The following is an 11334-nucleotide window of genomic DNA, read 5'->3' on the forward strand; positions in this document are numbered from 1 at the left end:
CAGCATAATCAATTTTACAAAAGTTACCTATATCATTTTGTTTTTTGGTAGTCATATTATATAGTTCTTCAAGGTTCATATTGACCCTATGGCTAAAATGGTTATGTTTAGCGCTATAAAACCAGGTTTAAGCCACCATTTTCTACATTTGAAAATGCCTGTACCAAGTCAGGAATATGACAGTTCTTGTCCTTTCGTTTTTGATGTGTTTTATTATTTGATTTTGCCATGTGATGATGGACTTTCCGATTAGATTTTCCTCTGAGTTCAGTATTTTTTGTGATCTTATTTTTTGCCTTAAAATGTACTCTGAGTACACAAAAAAAACTATTTGTTTGGAAAGGTTTTCAGACGTAGCATGTCCTAGAAAAAAAATGGCCGTGTTTGCAGTATAGAATTCAATTTTCCAACATGAGTATCAAAATAAACAAACTCCTGAATTTCATTTGATACTGTCCTCTCAATTACACGGTTAACATCAACTAGATGTACAAGTATATATTCAGTGTTGTCCATCTATATGCCCTGTCAATTTAAACAAGTCACTTATAGGATATGTGAACATCTCAAACATTTTTCTACATTTAAAATTGAGAATGGAAATGGGGAAAGTGTCAAAAATACAAAACCCGACCAAAGCATAAAACAGCCAAATGTCACTAAAAGGTCTTCAACACATGGAGAAACTCACGCATATGAAGGTGTGCTTCAGCTGGCACCTCAACAAATATGTACTAGTTCAGTAAAAATGGACCTCACACTAAAATCCAAAGCATAAAAATGAACTAAAACTAAAAAAAAAAACATATAAAATAAACAATTGCCAAATGCTCCTAACTTGGAACAGGCGCAAAAATGCGGAGAGGTTCGTTTACTTTGGCACCTTCTGTGGGAACGGAAAAATAAAGAATTTCAAAATCCATATATTTTATAATTTTCTGGAATATAAAATTTATCTAAAATTTGAATTATCTATTCCTGTCATGCCTTAAAACTTTATCAGTTGCACAGGTTTGTCTGTAAATAAATAAATTTGGTATAAATACGGCCAAACATATTTGCAAAAAGGTAATGATGAACATTAAGAGCTAGTTGCATGTACAATTTTCCATAAAAATCACGAGACAGTACTTCACTGGCTCTCGAATCATAACAGTCGAAAGGCCAGATCAAATACGAAGTTAGCACTTTTTGTGCTGACATGAATTGTCATTGATATGATTATATTTATAAATTTACTGTTTACAAATTTTTGAATTTTTTGAAATACTAAGGCTTTTCTACCTCAGGCATAGATTACCTTAGCTGTATTTGGCAAAACTTTTAGGAATTTTGGTTCTCAATGCTCTTCAACTTCGTACTTTATTTGGCCTTTTTAACTTTTTTTGATTCGAGCGTCACTGATGAGTCTTTTGTAGACGAAACACGCGTCTGGCGTATATACTAAATTTAGTCCTGGTATCTATGATGAGTTTATTTATAGAGTAAATTGCAGCTAAATGCAACATTTTTTTAAATAACGGCAACTAACTTTTACAGCGTTTAAAAAAGGCATTACACCATAATTCTCCAGGTTATCTGTTCAACTTAATTAACTTTCTACCAAGCTTTGCCAATCTCGACCATATGAAACACGTAATGCAGGAAACATCTTATATACCTTCACGAACGTTTTATCCTGGTAGCGACAATAACAATCAAAACCAAGGAGTAAACAAAGACTCGTAAAACCAAAAGACATTTACATCAACAGTTATAAATGAAATATAAGAAACAACACGAACTCCACTAAAAACCGGGGGTGTTTCATTGTGGAAATTGAGTTTATAGTTTCACTGTTGAAAAGTATGTTTCTAAAAGATATTAATCCTTTTTGACTCGATTTAGTATATATGATTCACGAATTGAGTAATTTTACTCATGCATATTCATTGGGGTTAAAATTGAATTCTTGTTTTGATTGGTCCTTAGTTATGTTGAGTTGCCTTTGATCTCAACGGGTAGAATGCACATAAACACTGGTCTAAAAATTCACGTTAGATACAGGAAGTTAAGCTGATTCGGAAATTAAAAAAACCTTGATCTCGTAGGCGCTCGACTTTAACATAGAAGATTGTAGATTTGATCGCACCTGTCGTGATAAAACTAAACACTGGAAAATTGGTATTTTTCTCATCACTGCTAAGATCGCAGCATGAGTGATTAAGAACAAGATGGTTGAATCAGAATAATATCTTTCTTTCCAACGGACAATTGCATTGTGAACTATCACGTACAAATAGATCTCCTATGCATGGCACATTAACATAATATTGTCTTTAAATGCATGGCACATTTGCAAGTTTACGTAAAACACAATTTGAGACAATCACATGAAGAATTCGGTAGAGCACCCAACGCTCCCCTTAACATGGGACAGATGTCTAACAGCACAACGTGGGACATACTGTAAAAGTTAGTTAAGAAGGGTTAGACTCACAAAAAGAAGTCCATATGAAATGGTATTTATTGGGGATAGTATGACCGGACAATTTGGACTTTGCAATGAAATTAGTTTTTAAACAACATTTAAGTAATTCAAATGTTCTAATGTATATTTAGGTTTTGCATTTATTTTATTATTCTAGACTTTGTCGTAAATTTAGGCATAAGTGTTTTACACGGATTATGTGTCATAATCTTGGACAAAGGTCTTAAATGCATTTATTCTATTTATTTCATTATTTATTCTCTGTGACAGTTTAGACTATAATTCACAAATACGTGTCGGACACTAATTACTCTTTTAATCTATTGTTATTTCTACTTTGTCATCTGTTAATCTTCTTAATCCTTTAATTGATTGTGCTTATATATATTGTTGTTGTTTTATGTTACATTACATTTACTTTGGAGTTTGTTGTTCGGTCTTGCCGGACTGCTGAAATAAAAGTTTAAGGAGCGAAATCTTCCTTCTTGATTTACCATTTAGCCGGAACGACATTACACCCGGCTATATCAGCCTACACATGGTGTGTGTATATATATGTTACAGGGAATTTGTAAAATCAGGGATTTTGTAAAATCACTGGACTAATCAGTGATTGTGTAAAATCACTAACAGTTTCAGTGGTTTTGTAAAATCCCTGAAATTGTTAGGGATTTTACAAAATCACTGAAAATAGAGCTAGGGATTTTGTAAAATCCCTGATTACAATAAAGTATAACATGCTATTAGAAATGTGTTTTTCTTAATATAAAGATAGACCAAATGAATGATCGCTAATGATTTAGAAATATATTTGTTTGATAAACACTATGAGCTAGAACTTGTGTATAATGATAATGACTAAAAGGCATTTAAACGGGTATTTAGACCACTCTGAATTTGCTTATTTTTGCAAGACAAGTTTGGGTGACATTTATTTGGATTAAAAGAGTTGAGAAATTTTAGAAACTTATTCAAAGTTATACTAAATACCCGTTTATTTATATTGTAGTCCTGTGTTGTCATTTTGATGTTATATTTCACATGGCCATAAAAGTGCGAGGTTTGGCATGCCACAAAACCAGGTTCAACCCACCATTTTTTCCTTTAAAAATGCCCTGTACCAAGACAGGAATATGGTCATTGTTATATTATAGTTCGTTTCTGTGTGTATTACATTATAACGTTGTGTCGTTTGTTTTCTCTTATTTTTGAGTGTAAATTCACATTGCGATAAGACGTGTCACGGTACTTGTCTATCCCAAACTCATGTATTTGGTTTTGATGTTATATATCTTATTCTCGTGGGATTTTGTCTATGTGTGTTACATTTTAGTGTTATGTCGTTGTTCTCCTCTTATATTTAATGCGTTTCCCTCGGTTTTAGTTTGTTATCCCGATTTTGTTTTTTGTCCATGGATTTATGAGTTTTGAACAGCGGTATACTACTGTTGCCTTTATATACCACTTTGTGATAGAATACATGTGTCTGATAAATGAACAAAGTAGGCAAAACTATGTTTATTTTTGCTTGGTTAGATTAACCTATTCATAAACATGCAAGTACGAAACAAAGTATTATTACCAATATTTTTTGTTGTCTTTTTTTATTATTATTTTGTGAAAATTAATGTTATTTTGTACGCAGCAAATTAATAATACAACACTTATTTGCTTTTTATATATCAATTTTCATGCAGCAATAAGATGCTCTTGATCTGATATGCATGTAATATTGTTGCCACTGGATCACATGCCCTAACCCACTCAATTTCTTATACCTTACATATGTGTTTTTCTTCTCTAATGACAGCAATCAACCTAATGTTCAGTTTTTATATTTGATTTAAAAAATTTGATATAATTGGTTTTATTTTCTACAGTAATTATACAGAAAACTATAATAAACAGTAACTTTCTTTCAAACACGGTAGTGATAAGAGCTTGTTTTGTCTTCTTTCTGTGGCTCATTGACAAAATATATCAAAATGTTTATCATATTTTCCCTGGTTCCATATGTTGCACTTTAATTTTACCTCAATTATTTGAAGTAACTTTTGTGTGTATGTTTGCTCTTGATTTCAAGACATTTGTGTCTGAGCCATTGTTCTACAGTATGTCAGTTGTTTTGTGCATGAAAACCGCTCACTTAATATTAAAATAAAGACTAGATTAACCTGAAACTTATTGAGTGTTACTGTTGTAGTCTTTTTTCACAGAAATTCTTAATAAAAATGAATGAATGTATTTTACAAATTCCCTGAATTTAATCAGTGAATCTGTAAAAAAGATCTTAATTATTTCAGGGATTTTGTAAAATCACTAGTCAAAATCAGAGATTTTATAAAATCACTAATCAGTTCAGTGATTTTACAAATTCCCTGAAATTTCAGTGATTTTACAAAATCACTGATTTCACAAATTCCCTGTAACATATACATATCATTCAGGGTCGTCTACATATATATTGCAACTAATGCAAAAACAAGTTATGCAGCCTTTCATGAGGTGTTTCATTGTATGACAACATATCAAGTAGTATGTTTCCTACATAAACTACTTTAGTACTTTTTTTTAATAATAAAATTCGATATCTGGTAGGAAGATGGTTGTATTCATATATTGTTCAGAGAGAATATAGGTAAAAAGCAGTAAACCAAAACAATCAGGTTGCATAAAAAATATGATCCGGACGCATTCGCATGCTTTTATCTTTACTTTCTATGGCGATAATTTTGATCAAAATAAAACTTCCTTATTTACCTTGAATTGTTATCTCGTATTTGTACCATACACGATGGCTTGTTACAGATAAAGTATTTTATCTTGTCAGGAATTAGGAAGTCATCATATTATGGTTTATTTGGTCATAATTAAAAACTCTGGTAACATGATAATTCAGTAAAGTTTTAATAGTTATCTTTTGTATAAATGTCATTTGATTAAACACTGATAAAGTCAGTGTATCTTTATTTAATCATTACAATGTTATTCTTTGGTTTGTTTTAAAATTCATATATAAATACATGTTATTGTATGTACACTTAATGCATGCTAGATAATTATGAACTAAATGCCAGAGATGACCGATCTTATAAATCTAATCTTAATTGGTATTTTCTAGAGTCAATTCAGTACTTATGTATACTTTAAATCTTTCTCAAAAAGCAAGATGTGGTATGATTGGCAATCAGACAAAAGAGAGGAAAGGGATACTAAAGGGACATTCAAGCTCGAAAGTAGAATATGGAATGACAACGTAATGGCTAAAAAGGAAAATACTAGACTGGGATCCCGCTATATATAATCACCTTGTTCTATCTGAAATATGTAATATGAACATTTATCTAGACAGGAGAACCAGTCTAGGAAAATACAAAAAGAAAAACAACATTACCCAAAACACAACATAGAAAAATAGAAAACCAAAGACTGAGCAACACGAACCACACCCAAAACTGTGGTGATCGCATATGCTTCGGAAGGGGAAACCGACACTGCTCCACATGTGGCATCCGTCGAGTTTCTCGTATAAGTACAAACCCAATTATAATTCTAAGAAGGTAGTTCACATTCAAGAAAGAGGGGTACTGATTCGAAAAAATGGGGAACTGAACCCTGTTAAAATGACGAGAATGTAAGAAAACATATATTATAGTCAGCTATAAAGGGTCCAGACATTACCTCATGTGAAACAATGCAAGAAAATTGAATGTTTCGGGGTTTTTTTTAAATATTTTCTACCTTTAATGTTCATTTATAGTTATTTTCTACGCAATAAACCAAGTTCAAACCCTTATGATTTTAATAATACATATGTAACAGATGTTTTGTACATTTAAAAAAAAAGATCATCGCTGTGATATGATCATGATGATTGTCAATGAGAAAAGTATATACAAAGATCAAACAACCAGGGAAGTATTAACAGCCACTGTATAGTGTACTAATTTTACATATACACTGGTTCGTCTTCCTCTTCTTTACGGTGGTAACATAACTATTTACATAATAACATTTGTATAACATCCTGCATTTATAATGTTTAAATTTCCTAACAAAAGGTCAAATAGCTGAAATTATTGAAATCAATCATAATGTGTTGGTATAAATACGCTCAATCGGTCTGACATCGTTAAGTTACTCTCTCATACCTTTGAACGGAAGCCTGTGTTTCTGTTCAGTGATGTAAAATATGCATTAGGGCAGATCAATTTTTTTTACAAATATTAAGAAAAAGAAAAACCTTCGAATTTCAAGATAAATATAAAATATCATAACGCTTATCATTTACATTTTTCAACAATCGGTCTTATAACATAATTATGTTTCTTGAATTACAGTGATGACCAAAAGTGTTTTAAGCCAAAAATTTATATTGTTTGAGCGCACAAAAATCCAAGAAGACTTGGAGTCTAAATAAAACTTTAAAACGTAAACATGTGTGCCTACTGAATGCATAGGAATATTTCTGGAAATTAAAACTAGTATATATGTTCACTGAAATGGCCACGGTGGTAGGATACATTAAATAATTCAAAGTAAAATAACAAAAATACCTAATTCCCAGGAAAATTCAAAACGGAAAGGCCGTAATCAAATGGCAAAATCAAAAACTAAAACACATCAAACTAATGGATAACAACTGTTGGTACAATGGTAAAAGCATTTTCTTATTTAGAAAATGGTGGATTAAACCTGGTTTTTTAGCTAGCTAAACCTCTCACTTGTATTACAGTCACAAGTTCCATTATACTGACAACGATATGTGGACATACAAACAGACATGTATACTAGGTAAAAATGTCAAAAAGGGGGTATAGCAGTCAACGGCTTGACTTTCTTGGATAGTCAGTTTTTTTTTCGGCTTCCTCCAACAATATAGATTGACCACAATGAAACAACCAATGTTGCTGTAAGTAGCGTTAAACAATAATCAATCTATCTATTGATCAAGTAATAACAATGAATATAAAAAAGAAGATGTGGTATGATTGCCAATGAGACAACTCTCCACAAGATATCAGAATGACACAGGAATGAACTAATATAGGTCACCGTAAGGCCTTCAGCAATGAGCAAGTCCATACCGTATAGTCAGCTTTAAAAGGCCCCCTAATGATAATGTAGGTTATGTTTAATCAATAAACAATTATATGATGCGGTAGCTATAAGAACATTATATTATAATACAAATTAAACATGTAAATAACTTTTTAGACTTTTATTATCCCCGTTCATGCAATACGTAAATTAGGAGATAACTGTATTGTATTTTAAGCTCCGACGGCATCAATTGGGGATTTGATGGTCGCAAATTAAGTTTACTGGCGACGCGTTAGCGGAGACAGTAAACGGGTATTTGCGACCATCAAATCCCAAATTGATGCCATCGGAGCTTAAAATACAATATTGTTATCTCAATTCTAATGAAACTAACAGAAAACAACGTTAAAACATGTATTTAAAATCTGTCATATGCCGTCTGCGCTTGCGCGTACGTCCCATAGCATCAATTGTCAATTGATGCCATGTAAGAAAGTGACGTTATCCAATCAAAATGAACGTTACAAACGTTGTTACATTAGAATATGCATTCAGAAGCTATACCAGAAAAGAACTAACGAGAAGAGAAATTGCATCACTACCTAGGAGGGGGAGGACATGGGTAAAGGAGACAGGGAGAAAGGGGGTAGGAGAAAGGAGAGGAAGGCTGGGAGAAAGGAGAAAGATTGGAGAAAGAAGAAAAAATAAAATATCTCTCCTTTTAAAAAAAATTCTAATATTTCAAGAAAAAATATCTCAAAAGGAGATGTTTTATTCTAATGGGAAAAAGGAGAACGGGGGTAGGAGAAAGGAGAAGAGGGGTGGGAGAAAGGAGAAGGGTACCCCCCTGTCCTCCCCCTCACCTAGTTGTTACATATTCAAGGTCCTTATTAGTCCGAACCAGGTTTACTTCACGTACGAGTAAAATGAATAAGAAGTTTCGTAACAAGAGACAAATATTCTTAAATCAAATTGACATTTAAATATATGAAACTGAAATCATTTTCAAAGATAAAGGCGAAAATATTTCCTGGGCTATAAATAATATGATAATAGTTTTCAAAGGTACCAGGATTATAATTTAGTACGCCAGACGCGCGTTTCGTCTACATAAGACTCATCAGTGACGCTCAAATCAAAAATATTTATAAACCCAAACTAGTACAAAGTTGAAGAGCATTGAGGATCCAAAATTCCAAAAAGTTGTGCCAAATACAGCTAAGGTAATCTATGCCTGGGATAAGAAAATCCTTATTTTTTCAAAAAGTTCAAAGTTTTTTATACGGAAAATTTATAAAAATGACCACATTATTGATATTCATGTCAACACCGAAGTGTTGACTACTGGGCTGGTGATACCCTCGGGGACGAAACGTCCACCAGCAGTGGCATCGACCCAGTGGTGTAAATAGTTTTCAAAGGTACCAGGATTATAATTTAGTACGCCAGACGCGCGTTTCGTCTACATAAGACTCATCAGTGACGCTCAAATCAAAAATATTTATAAACCCAAACTAGTACAAAGTTGAAGAGCATTGAGGATCCAAAATTCCAAAAAGTTGTGCCAAATACAGCTAAGGTAATCTATGCCTGGGATAAGAAAATCCTTATTTTTTCAAAAAGTTCAAAGTTTTTTATACGGAAAATTTATAAAAATGACCACATTATTGATATTCATGTCAACACCGAAGTGTTGACTACTGGGCTGGTGATACCCTCGGGGACGAAACGTCCACCAGCAGTGGCATCGACCCAGTGGTGTAAATAGTTTTCAAAGGTACCAGGATTATAATTTAGTACGCCAGACGCGCGTTTCGTCTACATAAGACTCATCAGTGACGCTCAAATCAAAAATATTTATAAACCCAAACTAGTACAAAGTTGAAGAGCATTGAGGATCCAAAATTCCAAAAAGTTGTGCCAAATACAGCTAAGGTAATCTATGCCTGGGATAAGAAAATCCTTATTTTTTCAAAAAGTTCAAAGTTTTTTATACGGAAAATTTATAAAAATGACCACATTATTGATATTCATGTCAACACCGAAGTGTTGACTACTGGGCTGGTGATACCCTCGGGGACGAAACGTCCACCAGCAGTGGCATCGACCCAGTGGTGTAAATAGTTTTCAAAGGTACCAGGATTATAATTTAGTACGCCAGACGCGCGTTTTGTCTACATAAGACTCATCAGTGACGCTCAAATCAAAAATATTTATAAACCCAAACTAGTACAAAGTTGAAGAGCATTGAGGATCCAAAATTCCAAAAAGTTGTGCCAAATACAGCTGAAGAGCATTGAGGATCCAAAATTCCAAAAAGTTGTGCCAAATACAGCTGATAACACATGGCCAAATGCTTCAATTTCTTGTTTGTACAAAAAATTCAATATGCAACCATAAAAATCAGATAACCTTTTACTTTAATTTAACATTATTAAATGGAAAAATTTGCTATTGCAAAAGGATAAAAAAAATATTGGAAACTACTCTGGATACTCTGCATTAAGCAGAGAAGTTATTTTTTGAATCTTAAGCAGTTTACACAGCATAAATTAGAGATAAAAAAAATAATCTTCAACTGTTGGGGAGGGGATATACTATGGACTTTGATAGGGTTGGTGTTAAACAATAATTTAGTAAATAGGGGGAAAGGGGGGCCTTGGATAGTTCATTTTGGTTTTTTTCTGTAAAAGGGACTGTAAAACGTTGCTGAATTGGTCACTTTTTATTGTAATTCTGTCATTACGCATAAGTCTTGAGTAACCTTTAAATGACAATAAACTTTTTTCATACATTAAAAGTAAATGTTGTTGATTCGATTCTTTTTCCTTTTCGTGCAAAAGATTTGACTTCGAGACCTCTTGGCGCTTTCGGATGGCTAAAATAAAATCTGAAATGTTATTCTCATTATTTAAACATTCAGCCTGGCAAAAATATATCCTTCTTTCACAGGACAATAATTTAAATATACGTATAAGATTACTTTATTCATTTATCATGATTTTTTTCTCGTTATGATCAGTGTTTCCTCAAGATATGATATGAAGAGTGAAATGCAGTAAAACCGGGGCTTCACTTCTTAAGGGAAACAATTCAATGGAATGATGCAAAATTATAAAAAAAAAATCCGACCATGGCACATATTACACATTAAACAAACATCCTTAACTAGACATAATAGGAAGTAGAATTGCAGTTGACTAAAAGTTTTTTGGGGTTTTACTGAACGTTAAAATGTGAAAATATGAAATCAGCATAATGATGATAAAAATGGCGAGTACGTTTATACGGTATACAACGAAGGATAACTCCTTGTCCACGTCAATTTCCTGATGCCTTTGTTGTTGTCCTGGTCTTAGATCATTTGCCATTCTTGCTTGAGTTGTTGAATTCAGATATTTCATCATTTGACTTAATCAAGATTAAAATATGATCTTTAAATCAATTTTCACGGGAAGGTTATGAAAGGTATCAAAACTGTTATTAACTAAAGGATGTATCAAAACTGTTATTAACTAGCTAATTAAAAGGCTATCTTCTTATATATAAATATTAAAAAATCCTTTTCATATATTAAAAAATAAATTTTCGAATATAGGAAAATTCATTTTTTTAATAATCTCAAAACTCCATCAGAAGGAAAACTATGCACAAATTTTGGTTTGAAAACAAAATCTTAATATTGTTAAAAAATTTGAAGATAGGCGGAGTCTAGCAAGATTTCGCATATATCTGCTCACCATTTACATATAGAGAGCGGTAGATATATAGTAATACTCCCCCAAACAATAGAATATACATGTAAAAGATGTTGTAGTAAT

The sequence above is a fragment of the Mytilus edulis genome, chromosome 1 (genome assembly GCF_963676685.1).
Source record: "Mytilus edulis chromosome 1, xbMytEdul2.2, whole genome shotgun sequence".
Classification (NCBI taxonomy): Eukaryota; Metazoa; Mollusca; class Bivalvia; order Mytilida; family Mytilidae; genus Mytilus; species Mytilus edulis.